Below are 21,553 nucleotides of genomic sequence, written 5' to 3' on the forward strand. Positions count from 1 at the left end.
CCAGAGGTCTAATATGACAACACCCAATGGCATTATCATTCAATGAAAGATGAAATTAAAGTAGATCAATAGAGGATGTGATACTCTGTACAAGGGTAAGGTGACCTGTTTCTTAAGACTTTAGCAGCCATATTAAAGCTATCAAAAATTGAAAGAAAGACATTTTCATTATATTTTTTTAGCTTTTAGCCATTAAATATTCTGTGATTTTCTTCATCTGAGGGTGTATCTGTTGTTGCTGGGATGAGCCAAATGCAATTGCCACAGGACTCTAGGTTATCTGGCGTAGGTTACTGCTCTACACAAACATAAGAATTGGATACCACGGCTGCCTATTGAAGATGGATGTGAAAACAGAGTAGGGATGTGCGCGACTAGTCGTTTTACCGTTTTACCGTTTAACCGTCTACGATTTATTAAACGTTTTGTATTTTACTAGTCGGTTAAACGCGGCATTAAGTATCACGCGTCTTGTTCCACACGCCTCTGCCTCGGCCTCTGTAAGCATGCTGAGCACCAAGAGAGAGAATTGCTCCCTCCCCCCCTAACCGCCGCATCCCCCACCCCCGCACCCACACACACATAGTAGGGGGCGGGGACGCCAAGATTGGGGAAGAATATTTAGAAAAGTCAATTCTGAAGATGTCGAAGCTACCACGAAAAAAAAACAAAACAGCACCGTTTGGCAGTATTTTGATGCAGCATATGACAGTGGGCATGCCGACGGTACCAAGCAGACGAGCATGAGAGCGTTTGTTCCGGCCAGGCTCTGAATGCTCGCCGCACAGCAAAGATTACCCAACTAATTTGTGAAATGACTGCCCGCGATATGCTGACGCTTTTTGCTGAAGGCAAAGGGTTCGAAAAATTAATGCTGTATATCGAGCCTGAGTACGTGGTCCCAAACCGCAAAACAACCACGTCCCAACTCGAGAGTAGCCATAACCAAATAAAAGAGGAGATGCTCTTTGAGCGGGTCAACTACTGCATGTTGCCATAGCTACAGACAGATGGACATCCATAGCCACCGAATCTTACATGACTATAACGTGTCATTATGTGGACGAAGGACATCTCCGCTGCTGTGTGCTTCAGGCATGTGCCTTAGAGGAAAGACACGCAGCTGAAAATTTGGCTGCTCTCCTGCGGAGTGTGATGGATATGTGGGCACTACAAAATAAAGTCGTCGCCTGTGTGCATGATAATGCAGCTAACATGGTACTGGCGAATGAGAATGCGATAATAAATGCCATGCATTGCATTGGCAAATGTATCAGAAAGGTATTTCTCTTTAAATTGTTCACCTTTATTCAGTCAGTTGTTGTTACATCAATAGAATTTAAATTTACACACAACATTTGCATTTTAAACTTTGAATTCAATATGTATTAAAATTCAAGTTTTCTTCCTTATAGACTAGTTGACTAGTCGCAAATAAAATTTGAGACTAGTCGGCGGGCAAATTAGTCGAAATTCCCATCCCTAATACAGAGTATAATGTACGTCTCCGCCCTTTGTAGCCAAAAGAAATTCTAATGTTTTGGAGATAATTACTACAAGATGCTGCATTGCCGTTCATTATTAGAGGAAGCCAGTGTCACATTCTGCTATCAGTAACTCAGATAGAGAATTCCTGTTGAGTGTCACTCTGGATTCTTTTGAGCCTTCCAACTGACCTTGGCTTTGCTCTCCACCTCAGTCATATAGCTCCTCAGGGATCATTATACAAAGCGCCATGAGCTGGTGTGAGTCCAACTGCAAGACTCTGAAACCAAATACACTAAAGTGGAAGCATATGTCAAACTCTTATCCAACAAAGGAAGCAAAATGTCACCCCCCCCCCCCCGCCCCCCCAAAAAACTGTATGAGCCCCAGAACGTTCTTATACCAAAATGTATGATAAGGCTAATGGGGAGTTGAATAACTCTGCTTGCACTCATTACGTCGGTCTCCAAAGAATATCTCTACAAGTGTTTTGCAGATCCCACTTCAAGTACATGTCCATAAGAAATGACCGAAGAACAGCTGTTTGCAGAGGAAACCGAACCAAGGAGAGATCGCATAAACAGTGAGTCATTTTGGACTGTCTGGATAAAGGCAGGAAACAATGGTGACGTTCTTAAGTCCCATCACCAAGCAGTGTCCCGCCAAACCTGTCAACTACAGACACTTAAAAATAAGCACACCGGTTTCTACTTTCCCGTTCTGCTGATTGTTCTATTTCACGTCTCTCAGATCACAGCACAGCTTACTTCTAATCAAGGAAAGAGGGAGAACTGATCCGATTGATTTTGGCAAATCATGTCAAAGCTGCAAAAACAGCACCATCATCCTCTCGAGAAGCTCCCATTCTGCATTTAAATGTAGTTTACATTGTACTGTGGCCTTTGCAAACACAATGCTCATGAAACAAGTCATTCTAGCAGCTTCTCTCTCTGTTTTGCCTTAGTCAAATAAGATTACAGCACAAAGCTATGCTGCATCCATGCCTGCATGCCTACTTCATTTGAAACCAAGTAGGTAAATATGTACTGTGTGACACGTGTTCAACACCATCTTGAAAAAGAGAAGGAGGCTTATGACACCGTCGCTCTCCCACATACAATGTTGTCTTTTTGCCTTTTCCATAGCGCAGGTGTGTCAAACTCATCGGTATCAGTATCGGCCCTGAAAAAAGCATATCGGTCTATCTCTAATATGAATGAGGGAATTTCCACACCACTGCTATTGATGGGCACAGTCCTCACTGCAAGGCATATTAACAATGTTTGTTTTGCTTCCCAAATCAATGATACTACTGTGTGAGTGGTTTTGGGGCGTACTTCTAACTTGGAGGATTTACAGTTGGGTTTCCAACAACACAACACAACCAGGCTTGTTTTGTCCAAACTAGCCTGTTTCTTGAAACGATGTCATCTGCTCAGATTTGAGGTGAAAATGTTCCATAGACAACCAGAACAGTCCTGTTGCGAGCGATTCAATGTCATGAGAAGGAAATGAGCTGGATGAATGAGAATATTTACAGGGATATGTACTGTGTAATCTAATGAGATCTCCAAGTACTGAATGGGGGAAAAGACCTAAAAATTTAGTTAAAATATTCAAGAGAGGAACTGGAGGTTTATTGTTGTGGTTATAGTTTGCAGTGGTGTGGAACTACACTGTATCCAATGTTCCCTCTAATTTTCTATGCGTCTGAGCATTCACACAAAATCCCTGAGCATTCCCTGGACCGTTGTGAGCAACATCAGACAAATCAGTATCACATCCGTCCGAAACCTCAGATCAAAACATGTCACGTGATGTAGATATGTTATGGAAAAATGAAAAACCCCCATCTATCAAAATAGAACATATTATTGAATAGAGATTTGCGACACAAATCAAATCAGACCCAGTTTACTTTTATTTTAGCACACAGACACAGGTCATTTTAAGCATAATTAAAGGGATAATGTGTAGAATGTTTAGATTTTTCAATGATCATTCATTTTAAAAAAACACTATTCATTCCAACAATATGCAAAAAAATATGGCCTATCACATTAACGTAATTATATTTACAGAGCTGGGCACCGGCCCTCCGTCCCCGGTCTCCGTCCTGCATATTCAATCGACCCACGTGGTCCCGGCCAGTCCTTCGCCAGTGACAGCCAATTGGCATCGATTACATAATCTTTACATCACACGCAGGTGCCGCACGAACAGACACGCCGCCAAACAAAGACAAAATATCAAACAAAAACACACACGCACAACTTTGTCATCGGTGAAACAAAAAGAATATGGGACACATGTCATTGCGTCTGTGGGACCACAAGGTACACCGCATCCTTTTATTTTTTTATTCTTTCCTTCCTCGACTCTGGAGTGATGCAACGTGACATGTGACGCGTTATCGGTAAAGTCCGTTCTCGACGCCGGTCGGCTGACTCCGACCGACTGAGACCACGTGGGTCGAGTGAATATGCAGGACGGAAACAGGGGATGGAGGGTCGCTGCCCAGCTTTGTATATTTATATAATCGTAGGTGAAGTAATCTCTAATTATATTACATAGGGTGCGCGCCCCCTCCAGGAGGCTGCCATGTTTCGCTGCCATCATTGTGCTCCGGATACTCGAAGGAGACAAACATAGCTAACGTACTTACTAAGCATCATGACTACTGCATGTGTAACAAATGCCTTAAGGGAATACTAGAAGTCGTTTGTGATGACATTCTTCTTGCACTTCAGGTGAAGAAACTGGTGGTAGGTTTGCGACATTTGGTCTCTCGGAGGCACCGTAGTGCATATACCTGTACTTCAAAATGGCCGCGCTTTCCGTTGCATTCAATAATTGACCACTAGAGGGCACTGAATTCTACACATTGTCCTTTTAAGTCTCAATGGAATCTGTATAAATATGGTCCCACATTGTCCACTCTAAATAATGATGGACAGAGCTGGGCAGTCCGTCCCTGGCCCATTTTTGGGGTGGAAGGGTGGGGAGTGACAAATTTAAAAAATGGCTGGACTAAGCATGGATTTTAGTCAGGCCCACTAATCGGCTCTCATGCGTGTGACGTGCTCGTGAGGTGGCCAAATTTTATCTCAGCCTACTCGGTGAAAGGCTTCTTTTTAGGCTTCTTTCAAAACAAATTGTGTCCGGGAGGAAAATCAAGCTGCGCGCAGCACTCAAGTATGACCTGGCACATCATGCACATCCCTACTTCCGGAAATACGCCGTAGCAAACCTGTTGTGTAGTGGTTTGCTGGCATACTCTTATTTTGAAGGCAGGGAAATGTGAAGGAGGGGAGTGTGGAAAATAGGTAACTTGTTGCTTGCAGACTTGTCGTCTGTTGGACAAATAAATCATACAATCCGACAAAACCAACCCCATGGCTAACAATGGAAGTAAGTACACGCAACTGGGTTGTTGTGTCTTTCACAACTTAACTTGGAGAAGTCTCGGAGCTCAGCTTTTTATTGCGTGAACGGCATTCATTCACAGACGAGTTGAATCACTGATAACACTTGAAATTATATCACTCCGCGCACATCGCGGTGCACTGAGGAAATCACAAGCCGAATATCTACGCCTGGAAAAGTGGGAATAGTGTGGTGTCCTCTTTGTAGATCAAACCGGGGTGGAAATGAACGAATGAATGTAGAACTGTAATGTATGCGCGTGGTGCACCAGCGTCAACGTGTGCGCTGAGAGGGTGAGAGAAGTGCATAATTGTGCGCGCGCCCAGTATAGAGGGAACAATGACTGACATTGTTTCAAATATTTGACCTCGTCAGCAGGGGCGGCGCGTAGGTATCATCACAGAGGGGGCAGAGCATTCTCGATGGGCCCTTATGAAAGTAAAACAAACAGACGTATTGGGCACCACTCGCACCTCAAAGTGGTGCCCAAACCTTAAAATTAGTTGCAGGCTCTATTTTGAAAAATCTTATCCATTTGAGACTTATTCTGTATTGTGATTATAATCACATTTTAACAAAAATAGTCATGTTTGGCAAACTAATGCTTTTCAATTTTCATTTCACTTGACGAACAAACATGACCTGAAAACAACAAAATTTAAACAAAGATATTTATTTTCCATCAAGCTACTACACACACACAAACAGTGCGATTTTTAATAACCTGTATGTCAGTTGAGCCCAGGAACTACCCAGCAACACTCCTCTAAGTCAAACAAAACTCCATTGCCTAGGAACACTACATAAGTATGATACATCTGCTTGTGATTAGCACATGTTCAAGAGGCATGGGGGCATACATGGGGGGCAAAAACAATACACATGTCGGCTCCATGGACAAATCCTCATAAATTATAGCATGAATTGGGGGACTGAGTGCAGAAATGTGTGATTTTAATAGCTCCTGAAATTAATTCATGTAAATTAAAGTGATTAACCCTTTAATGGCCACCTTATCCGTTTGGCACACTAACTTTAGATTGTTTTAAAATATAGACATTTGCTTGAAGTGAACTTAAGATCATTAAACCATCTCTTATACGTGCTATACATGGGTTATGCACAAAACGAACACTTAAAGACGTTTTGGGGAGAGGCATTATGCACTTTAATTAGGGTTCCCAGCAAGATGGAATTTTTTCTAAACCCACCCCTCGCTTGTCCCATATTTCTGGTTGGTTTTTCAATGGTTGGAACGTGTTTTTGTCATATTGTGGATTAGGAATGACTACTGAACACAATCAGGTAACTTGCTGAAGAAAAAAACAGAAAATAGGGAACCAATAATTTTTCAAAATCAAGCTGTGCCAAACGGATACTCTGGACGAATTAGGCAGTAGAATGTAGCAACAGGACATACACGTTGTCTGTCTCTGCAAACATTCTGTGCATGGTTATCTCAGTCAATAGGTGAATTTGCAGACACAAAGTAGCTTCAGTATTCATTCCTTGTGTTTCAGTGACTCTATAGACTCATGATTGTCCCACCATTCAAATGCAAGCCTTGTAGCGAGTCTTATTGTCTTGTCTGAACCAAAGAATGGCATGTGTGAATTGGTCACTGAACTTTTCTGATTTCTGTAGACAAAGACGAGTTGATGGACCTTGTTGAATATCAACAACTCCTTTGCATCTAGATGCAGTATCCAGTCGTTGACATGAATGTCCCACCATTCAAATGCAAGGTTTGTAGCGAGCCTTCTTGTCTTGTCTAAACCAAAGCATGGCAGGTGTAAATTAGTCACTGAACTGTTCTGATTTCTGTAAACAAAGGCAAGTTGATGGGCCTTGTTGAATATCAACAACACATTTTGCCTGCAGATCAAGTATCTAGTCGAGCCATTCCTTGTTCCATAAAAAATATTTGACCTCCCTAAAGAAGTGAAGACACTTTTCGCCAACTTCAAAACAATTTTCACGAATGAGATGATCAGGCACATTGTCTACCACACCAATCTCTATTCTGCTCAACAAATGGGAAATCCAATCAACATAAGCATTTGCAGAGATGGAAAACTTCCTGGCTATGTTACTATTCATGGAAGTTTTTGAATTTCCTGCCATTGGAGACTACTGGGCCATGGAATCTCGTTTCCCCGTTACTGCAGAAATCATGCCACGAAACCGCTTCAAGATGCTACGTCGTTTCATCCATTTCAATGTCAACCAGCAAGTTCCGATCGTTTCTCCAAGATCCGCTCACTGTTTGACATGTTGCGAAAGCAGTGCCTCGAAAACCCATCCAATTTCAAGCAGTCGGTGCATGAGGTCATGGTTCCTTACAAAGGCACCAGAGCAGTAAATCTGCGTCAGTTCATTCGAAACAAACCTCATCGTTTTGGCTTCAACATCTACAGTCAGGCCAATACCTCTGGAATCATCCATGACCTTCTACTCTACCAAGGAGCCTTCACCTTCTTCAACGTCACACTAAGTGAGGAAGAAAAGAAGCTTCTGCTGGGAGTCAAAGTGGTGCGGACTCTCTGCAAGACCGTCCCTGAGGCAAGACTGTCTGTTGTCTTTTGCGACAAGTTCTTCACGAGTTACAGCCTGTTCAAGGATCTGGAATCAAGTTTTGGTGTGAAATGCATCGGCACAGCTTGTGAAAAGTGGAGCTCCCTTCATGAAGGACAATGAGCTGAAAAAGAAAGGCCGAGGAGAATTTGACCTCAGATCTTCAGAGGGGATTGTTGAGGTCAAGTAGAATGACAACAAGTGTATAACCTCCTTTTCAATGCAGTGGGATTTCATCCTACATGTACATCCTTCCTCTGTCTCAAGGCAAGCAATCCATGCTTTGCAACATACCACAAGAAAGACAACTGATGTTGCTTGAATCCCAAAGCACTGTTCAAAGTATTGCTATTTTATGAAAGTTTCGTTGCTTATTTATTGTTTGTGGCCAACTGAGCAAGCTTGATGTGAAATTTCTTTTGAAACAAGATTTCATATGGCTCGGCATATTTTGTAACCAAAATGCATTTTGTCACAGTTTGGCCAGCGATGCCATTTGGCACAGGTTCATAAACACTACAATTTTAGTTTTTTTGTTATTTGAGGAAACCAGGAAAATGTTTTTCAATGACAATTTCTTGGTCCGGCCATTAAAGGGTTGATAATGGTATGAAACACCGAAAGCAGCTTTTGCAGAGACTGCAGTGAACATATCAGCAGCCTTACAATCATTTCCGAGGGTAATCCCACACTAAATAAGACTTGTCTTGCAACAATCTGTTCTCATCATTAGATGTAATCAGTGTGCAGGAACCACTGGCCACTGTCTCATGACAACACCAATATAGAGTTACTATTGATTTGTGTGCCATGATGCACTGCCTGGCTTTCTTAGAGTCTTTTTGAAGTGATGTCAATGCAAATGTCAATATATTGTGTCGTATACGATGCTGTAATTTGACCTGTTTTGAAAAGTGTGAACACAAGCTGCGTTATGGCGGGAAACAAATGTTACCGCCACACTGGAAAGTTTAGCATTGATGTTCTGTTCATAGTGCTCCTCTTATACGTACAGCAATTGTCACCGAGAGAAAGGAGCAAAGGATGACTGATGAAAAGAAAGTCAATAAATACATGCTGCTGTGGTAATCACGCTTTCTTTTCTGCATTTGACGAGCTACTCAAATGTCCTGAAAGAGGGATTTATCAAAAGTGAGCAGAGAAAAATTCACCGCATTCTCTATAATCTAACCACTTTGTGTTTTTTTTTTTTGTGTTTTTTTTTTTTCCGTTCCAGGATCAAGAAAAATATTAACCACACAGTACAAAGTTCTTGAAGTCCATTGAACTGTCTTTTTTCAACAGCGCTTGTTCTTATTAGAGTTGAGCTGGAGCCTATACCAGCTATAGGTGAGAGGTGGAGTACATCCTAGAATGGTCACTAGCCAATCACATGGCAAGAGCAAAGATTCACACCACTTTTTTTTTTCACTCATGAAAAATAACATTGTGCCACTAGGTAGCTGTAATTGACTTTAACTACAACCACATTTGATTTAGTACACTACATGCTGAATTGGTTACCCGGTGCTTTAAGGGGAAAAAAATAAGTGCTGGTACTGCCCTTATTCGACTGTTGCCTGGTAAATTAGGCGGTAGGTAACAGCAGATCATGTGTCATCTTCCAAACCGCTTATCCTATACAGGGTCGCTGGGAGATGCTGGAGCCTATCCCAGCCATCAACGGGCGAAGGCAGACGCCAGCCAGTCGCAGGGCACACACAGACACCGCCACTGAGCGGGCATCGATCCCACACTGCCCGCACACAACTCGGGCGTGTGTACCACTTCACTATCAGTGACTAACAGCAGATTATTAAGTTAATTATTAATAAATATATAGATAATAGATGATAAATATAATAAAGAATATGTTAAATAATACCTTATTTGGTCATTTGACCATCAGTCTGGCCATTATTGTTCTGTGCAATTATTGTTGACATCGCTAGCAACAAGTGAATCAGAAGCGCTAACGTTACTGTTAGCTGGCTGCTCGACACGAGCATGTTCGACGTGTGTCATCATCATCCGCTTCATCACCAATCCGGGTTATGTTTCGGCCCTTCTGGAGCCGCACCAACATTTACGGGTTCAACTGTTATCAACGTTTTTCTGCCACATAATCAACTCGTGAGACTGCCTTGTGATGGACTGGTGTGTGGCGCGTACCTCTTACTGGTGCAAAAACTGACGGTTTGGATCAGATCATGGATTTGAATCACAGTCAGATTGTTTTTCATATCAGCGAAAAAATAAAATAAATATATATATATATATATATATATATATATATATATATATATATATATATATATATATATATATATATATATATATATATATATATATATATATATATATATATATATATATATATATATATATATATATGGCGGCACGGTGGTCGACTGGTTAGCACGTCCGCCTCACAGTTCAGAGGTCGTGGGTTCGATCCCGGCTCCGGCCTCCCTGTGTGGAGTTTGCATGTTCTCCCCGTGCCTGCGTGGGTTTTCTCCGGGCACTCCGGTTTCCTCCCACATGCCAAAAACATGCATGGTAAGTTGATTGGATACTCTAAATTGCCCCTAGGTGTGATTGTGAGTGCGGATGTTTGTCTCTGTGTGCCCTGCGATTGGCTGGCAACCAGTTCAGGGTGTCCCCCGCCTACTGCCCAAAGACAGCTGGGATAGGCTCCAGCACGCCCCGCGACCCTTGTGAGGAGAAGCGGTACAGATAATGGATGGATGGATGGATATATATATATATATATATATATATATATATATATGAATAAAGATACATTTTGCACAATACATTACCAAAAATTCACATGACCACGTATGCAAAATACCTCAAAGTGTAATTTATGGCACATCCTCATCTTTTTACAAACTAGCCAATTATGTCCGCATCATTGAAAAATTAAAGACAAAAAGCCAAGCATCTGATTTGTGATCTTGCAACACTGCCGCAAGTGCAACCTTGAATATCACAAGATCATTTGCACCTGTCCACTGTAAGGTGCTTCCACTTCCAATTCACATTTGTAACATGGAAGTATTTGTCAACCAATCTATGGACAGCAGCAAATCTAGCCAAACCTTTCAGTAGCATTTGTATAAATAAAAGACCACCTTCAAAAAGACCCATGTACTCTGCGCATTGAGTAAAGAAATTATTTGTGCAGTCTCTTAGTTTTGCAATCAGCGCTTGCCTCCGAATTGCACATGCAACCCTTCAATCCTAACTGGGCTGAGAGTGGCTCTGGAAAACCAGTACAAGCCCATGGGTGGGGGCTGGGTGAAAGGGAGTGGCAAGATGTCCTTGTCCAAGAGAGAAACACACACGCGCACTCCTCCTGCCCACTATACACACACACGCACACACACACACACTCGCGCGCGCACACCCGCACACACACGTATGCTTCAGACTCTTGGCACTGTGCTTTGTTGGAGACAGATTGCATAGCACAGCTTCAGTCTGCTGCAACTCACATCCCAAAGCAACAGAGATAAATGATTCATCTACTGAAGCAGTGAGGCTACAACGTCATCCTCCCTGGGAAAATGCAATCAGGATGAAGCTGAGCTCTGTGGATCAAGTAGTAGAAAAATAGTAGTCATGGAAGCCTTCACTCAAGGAGGATTAACACATGGAGTCAGTTAATAGTAGTCCTCGTTTGGGGAAGATCTGGACAGACTGTTGACTGTGTTTTGAATAAACGTCCTTTTTTTTGTGTGTGCTTCACTTCCTGATTCTCTAACATTGATATTCCCTACTGTCGTATTCCTCCCAACTGACTTTTCCGGGCTTACGTCAAAATGACGTCACAAGTCAAGATGCCGGTGAAGTCGTTGGAAACAAAATCTCCGCTCATTGAAAAGCATTGAACTTTGGGTTGGTGTTATCTAATTTGTGTGTGTGTGTTTTTTTTTACTACATTTATATAGATAATGATGGCATCTGATTAAAGCCTAAAATACGTAGGAAAGAAAACAGTACATTTATCACACTTGTGAACAATTCTTACCACTTAAGAAGTGCTCACTACAAAGCAGTACTGCGTTCTTGGTTGGCTTCCATTCCAAACTGTCCAGTTCAAACGGAGTGAAGCGAGTAGCCATTTTCCCAACGTTAAGGGTCCAGACAGTACTTTCCACCATGTTATGGTTGGACTATCCAAAAGCACAACAACATCAAGGCATGATTTTCTGCGATCTTTATATGCTAGTCACAGGCAAAAGCGATACAATACGATGGGTTGTTTTTACTGACTAAGGGGTGTTGCATCATGGGTATAATCAAAATTGCAGGGATGTTCGGAATTGTCAGTTCTCCCCTTTTGCCGGACAATCATTTCTTTGAGCGCTTCCCTGCTATCTCGTCTTGGTGAATTTTATTCCTTCTTTTTCATTAAGACATAAGTGCCCACTGAGATTTTTTGTCACGAAAGAATCCAATTTTTCTTAAGTCGCTTACACACTCCTTCTTTTCGCAGCACCAACCACAGATGGCACAAGCTTCCCCATATTTGGTGGTGGTGCTTGCTACTGAATAGGATTTAGCCTGGTGCCTTTTCCTGTGGTTTGGACTTAAAGTAGGCTAGTTAGTTACAACGGAATGTCTTTTCTGATAATCAGGAGGAGGAGACTTTATGCAAGTAAAGTATGTGTGGCTCTGCTGTATTTCAATTATTATTTTTAATGTTAAAAATTCTAGAATCATGTTTCTACCACTTTAAACCAATCTGGTACCCTCAAAGTAGTCAAGCTCTCCATCCATCACTATGGCTTCTTGATCACGTCATGGTATGACACGTCTTGCATCCCAGAGTTTAGAAACGTTTTCCTATATTTGTTTTAGCTCTATTTAACCGTCCTGCGGTTACTCAATAGAACAAGTCAAGCATGCAAGCAACACAATAATGTAACAACAGCATTTAACCATACATGCCACCTCCACAAATTCACAAATGGAGCACATCTGAAGAAGAGTCATCAGAAACTGTTTGGAAAAGTGAATACCAAAAAAAAAAAAAAAAAAAAAAAACATAAGAACCTGCAAGGTGACCAGACAGACTGCATCCCCATCCATTCAAATCTGATAACCAAAACAAATATTAAGAATGCCCAAGCTTCCCATTCTGTTAAAATTCTTCAGCATCACTTTTGTCACATTTAAACCAAGATTTGACTCAAAGCTGTCGCCTCGACCTTCTCGAAAGATAATAAGTGTATTAGCTCAAAACGTAAGACATCTTGGCATCATTTTTGCCCCGAAATGAAGCTGCCTTTCAAATTCAGCTCATAATTCTCTGGTCAAATTGAAGCACAAGATGTGATTCATCTATGAACCTATCATTCATTGAATAACAATTCATCACATTAGTGTTAGTCACACCGATTTCGAGACCGCATCATATTCATCTTCACGCAGTCCAACTGACAAAGTGTATCTGGTCAATCAATGGCGGGGGGGGGAGATGTCATACCCTATGTCCCATTTCTTGCTTGGCAAAAGGGAAAATGTTAACTTCTAAGATAATGAAAACAACAGAGTCGTCAGGCGGGCCTTTTTAATATGCAGTTGCTGTGGAAACGCCAGGCTAACATCATCTGCCAAGCATATCAAAATAAGATAAAGAAGAGAAGAAAACACAAGAGAACAGCCTCCAGGCACTATTTTGCCTGTTGACACACTTGAGAGGTGAAGCGTCGCCTGGTGCTACATTGAAGGCAGTGACAGCTCCTGTAGAAGTGAGAATGCAGAAATGGTGGACACCGAGGCAGTGGGTGGAAGAGGATAAGCAACAGTTTTACACGCGACATTAGCCACCATGTTGACACGCGACAAAATGATGCAGTTATTTGACCTTCAAATCACATCATCCGATTTGAATGAGAGTAGCGTACCCCAGAATACTTACGTACTTGTGTGTACTAGTGTTCTACCAGGGTGGATGTATGAATAGGGATGGCCAGAATGAAATTGCAATATTGATACTTTCACTCTGGCTATTGATCGTTTTCTCAAAGCTAAAGTACTCAACTAAAGCACACGAAATATTCAAAACAGCTCACCTCAGCTGTGCACCACTGCAAACTACAACCACAAAACTAATTGTTAAAGTCCCTCTAAAGTGAAAATAAATCTCTTCTAAATTTGACAAACCACAGAGACGACCCTGCCGAATTGGAATGATTAAAAACATTACTAAGTATAGAAAATGAGCCTTCATGAAAAATCAAAGTCTTTGTCTCAGCTCTCAAATGCTGTAGGTGTGTCGGCTCAAGATGTGTCAAAAACATGAAAAACCCTGAATGGCCCCAGTGGCTCAAGTGTAAGTTTTAGCCATGCCACCCAAATTTTTTTCAAATTGAAAAGGTCATCATGTCATCTTCCAAACCACGTATCCTGTAGAGGGTCATGGGGAGGTGCTGGAGCCTATCCCAGCTGACAATGAGCAGACTACACCCTGAACTGGTCGCCAGCCAGTCGCAGGGCACACACAGACACCGTCACTGAGCGGGAACCGATCCCACGCTGTCTGCACGCAACTCGGGCACGTGTACCACTACACCATCAGTGACTCATCAAACAGAAAAGGATAAAAACAGTTTAACGCTATACCTCCACAAAAAAGTAATTTCTCAGTCTTTGCATGTTTTAGCAATCAGCTTCAATTAGACAATTGATGGATTTTGAGACTACAGTGGAACCTCAAGTTACGAACGACCCTTTTTACAAACTTTTCAAGTTACACACAAAATATTTCTAGAAAACTTGTCTCTAGTTACGCACAAGTTTCGTTACGCGAGCATGGATGAGCGGACCGATCTGTGTTTTGCTTCTCGTGCTATCCATCATTGGTTCAGTGCGTAACTCGTTACGATTGTTGCAAAAAAAAAAAAAAAAAAACACATAAAACTGCGAGTCAGCAAATAGAAATGAGTTGTGTGTGCAGCCAAAGTTCTGCTTATACCCGCACGCTTCTTCCAGTCACAATTCTAACAGCGGTCACCAAGATTTACTGATTAACATGGCAAAAAAGTTTGACAGTATATAGGATATTTACAGTATGTATTGTATTGGAGCATCTCTTAAATTGAAAAAAAAAAACAACGAACAGGATATTATGGAAGACCATTCCTTGTCAGTAGTTTAATTTTAATTTCATTTAAATGTAATATTTGAACAGGAGAAAGCTATTCAGGAAAAGCATTTAGCAGAGGAAGATTAAACTTGGGAGAAAGTTTCTTAAACATAAATAAATAAAGGAAATGTGCAGCCAATGGAGTGATATGCAGCCAGTTACACCACAATAATAAAACTGTGGCCAATAGAGCAATTACGCTTTTACATGACAATGTGATGTCCAACTTCCAGAAAATTCTTTTAGAAAAAAAAATTATATAAGGTCTCCCTGGATCATTTTTCTGTGTCCAAAAAAAAAAAACAATTCGAAAATACATATGGATTTGCTGGCAACCGCGCCTACTGCCTAAAGACAGCTGGGATAGGCTCCAGCACGCCCGCGACCCTTGTGAGGATAAGCGGATCCAAAAATGGATGGATGGAAATACGGACAAAAGAAAAAACATCTGAATCAGATTGTTATTTTGGAAGGAGCCAATTTTTCAATGATCTGCCAAACCCACTAAAGTAGGTTTACACAGTCATGAAAATCAAAGTGGACCATTGTTTTTACCCGAGCGCATGTGCTAGGTCTATAAAATCAGAGCCTCGTGAATCAATGCTCACCAATCAAAACTGAGAGATTACCGTAAAGTCATAACTTTAAAGGTGTCTCAGAAGAGACAGCAGTTATGCGTCCGTTTATCCATGTAAGGGGGAAAAGTGACAGTGCTCCCATCTTTAATGCATCTTTTTAAAGCTGCTGTCACTTCTATTCCACATGTTCATCTTGTGGTTGGCTGTGGACACACCACTTGACTCCGCATCAATATGCTGCTGTGAATCAATCAAAGGACGAATCTTCAATTCGACTCAAGGGGGAAATTGTTCACGAGTGTGCATGATGAATGACGCACACAGCTGCATATGGCCTAAACATTCCCCTTGGCTTGGTTCTCAGAGAACACCCTGACCCAAGGTTATATTGACAGAATAACTGCTTGTCTACGTCTACATTACCTTGTTTTAACTGGGGAGTATGAGGCATTTTTCCTGTCAAAATATGATCCCCATACGCGACGCGATTGCATTATTATAATGTAAGCCCCGTAGGCAACCAACTCGACAACAGCCTTTAAATGAGTCAGCCAATCGAGTAATATTTCGGTTTCAAAACCAAAAGGAGAATGTCTGAAGAACATCTTACCAGAGTCGTTACTAAAATGCACACCAGATAGCCTAAGATGGGAAGCGATGTTTTGAGAATGAGACTCGGTGATGCATGAGTGGCCAGATGGATGGACAGTGAATCTAATTTACCCACTTCCCGACTCGGCCTCTACGAAATCAGAATCTGAGACGTACTGATTTCTGCTTTTGGCATGATGAACATCCTATGCGTGCACACAATGAGTAAAAACAGACAGACGCGCTTGACTTTTCTTGTTCAACACATCCAGAGGTGTTGACAGAAAACTTGTTGGATGGCACAATTCTCTAACTTTGTCTTACAGGAAACAGACACTTTGATGGCTAAACATAGACTTGTGTTTTCATTTTATTTTTAGTAAGTTCTCTTCAATTCTATTTGCTAGTTTATTTGCTTTTACTGCCAGTATGACTGCAAAGAACTGCAGTTCACATCTGGTAACAGCTAGCTGCTCAAAGTAAAGAAGTGCCAAACTATAGATTAAGTCATTTGTGATATATGTACAGAATGCAACATAGTGTTCCATCTTGAATAGAACTACAATCTCTTACAACATCATACAACACTAATGTACGGAGCTGATCCCATTTCAGGAAATACTCCACTTCTATCTACAGTATTGCAATAAACTCAAGTGTATTGCTTTACTAGACCAGTGATTCACAACAACTGTGGTTAACATGAGATATCATCAGTGTTGCCCTGGGAAATTATTTCATTTCATTTTCACTCAAATTGGGGGTGGGTTAAAAATAAAGGCAATCATCATCAAACAGTGTATCTTTTTTCATTTGCCAGCAATGTATAGCAACAAGAAGAACAATTAAGTGTTCTCCACTGGATAGCTGAAGGTACAATTAGCTTTAGGGGTCACCAACCTTTTCGAAAGGGGAAAAACTACCAGTTTGATACACACTTCTGAAATAACACATTTGCTCAAAATACCTTCAATAATATTGTCATACTAATATTCATTGTTGAGAAGACACTGATCATGTCAATAATCTATCAGAATATTAGCAAACAGATAAATATCAATAGGCACCACTTTACTTTTTATAAAACTCTGCCAGAAGTTACATTTTCAAATGATCACTTCTATAACGTTCATGAAAAATCACAATATATTCCATCACTGCAGAGCTATTTTTAGAACAGGGCCTCAGTCGACACGTGATTCTTGGGGGCTACTTGGTGAACACCATGTTGGTGATCCCTGAATCTGTGTACCCACCTAGTTGCTATTCATTCAACACACGTCATGGCTTCCTGCAAGTGAGTAAATCAGATTTGTGTTCAACTAAACAGGCCCAGATTTCACACTGAGTGAAACTCTACTTGGAATTACTTGCAAGCCACAATATACGACACTTTATCATCATTTTGCCGTTTTTGGTAGTGCGGTTTGAATGCATTGTGAGTATAGGTTACCACCGACACTTTATAGTGCCTTAATTGCACCTCACAATGCATTTAGAAAAATAGCAAACAACTGAAGGTCACTAGAAGAGATGTACGTACATCCCATGATGCAGTGTGCTTGCACTGAAGGACATACAGAGCTTGTTTGAAATCATTTTGCTAACAGAGTCATCTGAAAACAATATTCATTACAAACAATCCATGAGCCAACTTTGATCCGGTACAATACGTGACAGCAAAGACGTAATTGATGGCATGCCCGACCAGTGTTAAAAAAAAAATTGTATTCATTTATTTGACTGATGAGTGAATTTTATTGCCCGGCGTTCACGATATGAAACATCCGTGTTTGGTGATTAGAGAATAGGGAATCATTCTGAACAAACCCTAAGTAAATTTGTGGGTAAACTGAATCAAGATCATCATTGCAGGATACAGGCCAGTGACCGCCATAATTTTCTTAGGTGGTGTCATGCCGTGAGATTATTCTGATGTGAAATCTTAAGCCTTTGGCTCCATACACACGTTGGGAAACATTGCAATCTAGACTATAACTAAGCCATTCAACACGAATGCAACGATTTGAATGAAAGCGCGCTGATCGCATTTCAGCTACTATTCCCCTTTTATCTGCAATAAACGTGTTGCTTCACTAGCCCACCACTTCGCCGGCTTCCACTTGCACACAATGCACAGCGTGCACAGACCTCCTGGTGTCTGTGAGGCGCCCACGCCTGCCCCCTCTGCCACACCCGCGACAATACACACACCATCTTTAATGAGCTCATTACATGATCATCTTCGGCTTCAAAGTGAAGCGGCACGACTGAGAAATAAATGATTCATGTCAGAACGATGATGTGGATGGAGGAGAGCAGAGATGCTACGACAAGAAAGGTGCACCTGCTGACATGCGGCTTCTGCACACTGGGCCTAATATGCATGAAATAGAAAGATGCTCTGGTTACATGCACACCACTATGCCGTGATGCACATCATAGTGCAGGGCGCATTGAACGTGTCGACGCCCTCTGTCCTTTTTGCAAGGGAGACAAAGCGGTGCCTGTGTACGGCTGGGATGCAGCTGGCCCTAAAATGCCATTTATACAGGCGGCCGAACGCGGCGTGCACCTGTTCAGCTAGCGCACAAAACAAATGCAGCTCGCGGCTCGTACCTGTGGTGGTGCCAGGTTCGGATGCCAGGCGTCAGTGCAGGATGCGGAACATGGAGGTAGCGGGGAGTATGCAGACCGCCGCCCGGTACAGTGCCTTGTTCTGCCCGGGGAGATGATGCCCTACAGGCGGGGACAGCAAGCAACCACAAGCCGGCAAGAAAGGTTTCGCCGAACCGAAGAGGCGGAGGAGGAGCGGGGAACTCCTAACGTCGTGCGTGATGTGCGTGAGCGCCACTCAGCATTTGCCACGCAGCATCACGTCGTCTTTTCACCTTTACTTTTTTTTTTTTTTTTTAAACCGGACTATTTTTACATTTCGCGCCCAAAAACTGCAAATATAATAGCCGTAGCAACAAACTAAAATACATACAATTTGTAAAACAATGTTTTTGACTTAACGAAGGTTATTTTTAGGCTAATTTAAATGCAAGCAATCACGTAGCTACCAAAACTTTTCAAATGAATAATATATTGCATGAACATGTGCATTTATTTTAATGTGAACTGAGCATACTGTATATGGTTGTGACTTGTCCCACAGCTGATCAGTACAAATGAAACGCGAACTGCTGTCAGTTAACAAAGAAAACGTTTAACCCATCCTAAATGATCAGGCATTGTGTCTGCAAATAAGCTACAGTTGGTGTTAAAGGGGAAGTCAAGCCCAAAAATATTCTTTACAATAATACTGTAACGGCGTGGGAGACTGATGCGCTCCCAGCATGTTTTGCAGATCTAAGAATGTACATAACATTTGAAATGCATGTTTTGTGTCAAGTATCTCATAAGTCCTTGTTCTAGTTGTTCCATTATTTGCTAGTGTACTACTCCATTTGTTGTTCCATGTTGACTTTAGTTTTGATGTGCCACTGTGATTGACAAACCACAGAGACGACCCTGCCGATATTTTATAATATTTTCTGTGTCTCCACTAGCCTAGACATGGAATACTGATTAATAGTGCATTTATGGAATGTGAGTTAAGCAGCAAAATCCACCTGTTTTTAGCCATGTCAGGGGGCTGCCAAAAATAAAGAACACAGCTGTTTTCTGAAGCTGAACCATGATTGGCTGTTACCTGAGCACTGAATAACTGTGATGTCATTTTCAGTCGACAGCAAGTGGCAAAATGGGTGCCACCTGAGATGAACAAAAACGGGTGGATTTTGCTGTTCCACTCAAATTCCATAAATGCAATGCTAATCATAATGCTGCATATAGACTAGTCTGCAGAGAACATCATATTCTAAAGAAATGTTTGGGGCTGACTTCCTTTTCAACAGAAGTGAATATATTTGTTGAGTGGCGGTGTCAAATACATCCAAATATCTAAAAATGTCATCTCAGTTTGTTGCTATTTTAATGTATACTCAAGGTTTGACATGATAACATCTCACTCCAGCTGCGGACTTCACCATTACGGAAAATATGCTGATAAATGTTTGGCAATTTGTCTCTTGAATGGACCAATAGCGCCATATTCGCAAATATCGGTTTGGCCGCTTCGAGATAAAGTGCTGCCTCCATGAATGAAATCACAATAAGAATCATCTCTATTGTATGTGGAACACACAAGGAGTTTGTCTCCGGTAGAGCTACACTAGTATTCCAGTAACAAGCAAAAACGATAAGCAAAGCTGTGACATATAAAGACTTTCTGTGATGTAAGGGTACCATTGTGCAGGAGTAACACCCAATGACCACTGTGCAACAATGTGGAAAGCCATAAGAGCAGAGATAAAGTGATCGGTGGTGCTGCGCTTACATTACTATGACGGTTGTGCAGATGATGCAGATAATTATTGCACCATTTTAAATGACCAGTTGCAGTAATTGTCATCCAACTTTGGATGTGCAATTATGCAGAAAGTCCTTGAAGGCTTTGACAAGTGTCTCGTGCTGTGGAATATTGATCAACGATAGTTGTTTAAAGTGAAAATCAAACCAAACACTTTTTTTTTTCAAGAATATGTTCCCAGCAAGCCCACTAGTTGAAACACGGCATTCTGATTAATATTGCGCTTGTGAAATATTAATTAGCAAAATCCACTCCTTTTTAGCCATCTCAGGGGGCGGCCATTTTGTCACTTCTGCCGACTGAAAATGACATCATAACTGCTCAGGGCTCAGGTAACAACCAATCACAGCTCAGCTTCAGAAAAAAGGTCAGCCGTATGTAAGTATGTAAAGAGCAGAAGCTCAAATGCAATACAATCCGTGTGGTAATAATGTCCAACCGGGGTGTGCAAAATTGACACACATTTTCAAAGTGCCAATGTAGAATTTAAGTCAACTGTTTAAGGAGTTTAATGGCAAGATGGAAGAAGCATTTTTTAATGTCTGCTGGTTTTGATGTGCATGGTTCGATTGCGCCTACCAAAGGGGAGGAGATGTCAGAGGCGCTGGCCAGTGAGTGGGTGGGGGTGGGGGGGCTTTCAGGAGAATTTTCGGTGCCCTTATCTTGGTTCTTGCAGTGTGCAAGTCCTCAAGAGTGGGTAGGGGGTGTTCCGATCATTTTTTTCCGAAGTCCTAACTGTCCGTTGGAGTTGGATTTTGTCCTTTATTGTGCCGGCACCAAACCAGATTGTGATGGCGGCACACAGGACTGATTCCATGACTGCTGTTTAGAGCTGTCTCAGCAGCTCCTGTGCCAGGCCGTGCTTCTTCAGAAGCCTCAGGAAATACATGCTCAGCTGGGCCTTTTTCAGGATGGAGTTGTTGTTGGCCTCCTACTTCAGGTCCTGAGAGACTGTGATTCCCAGGAACTTGAAGGTCTCGACGGTTGTGAGGGGCAGCTGAGATGAAGGATGTTTCCCCAAGTCCATGATCACCTCTACAGTCTTGAGCGTGTTCAGCTCCAGGTTGTGTTGGCTGCACCAGAGCGCCAGTTGCTCCACTTCCTGTCGGTATGCAGACTCATCACCATCTTTGATGAGGCCGATGACTGTGGTGTCATCTGCAAACTTCAGGACTTTGAGAGATGGGTGAGTTGAGGTGTAGTCGTTCCTGTAGAGGGAGGAGAGCAACGGAGCGAGGACACATCCTTGGGGGGCCCCAGTGCTGATGGTGCGTGGGGATGATGTTGAGGAGAGGAGTTCCATTGTTCTGCTAAAATGTCCTA

General features: G+C 41.9%; 1 protein-coding gene across 1 annotated transcript in view; it reads right to left on the minus strand.

Annotated features, from left to right (window-relative positions):
* LOC147152710 (band 4.1-like protein 1) overlaps window positions 1-18,661 on the minus strand; it is a 64,166-nt gene extending 45,505 nt beyond the window's left edge. The window contains exon 1 of the mRNA XM_086051514.1: window positions 18,433-18,661. The gene's annotated coding sequence lies outside the window, so the exon portion shown is untranslated. The remainder of the gene's footprint in view (window positions 1-18,432) is intronic.
* Between the last annotated feature and the right edge of the window lie 2,892 nt (window positions 18,662-21,553).

This window comes from Filicampus tigris, chromosome 1, assembly GCF_054856515.1.
Source record: "Filicampus tigris isolate MCC_2025a chromosome 1, RoL_Ftig_1.0, whole genome shotgun sequence".
In the NCBI taxonomy this organism is placed as follows: Eukaryota; Metazoa; Chordata; class Actinopteri; order Syngnathiformes; family Syngnathidae; genus Filicampus; species Filicampus tigris.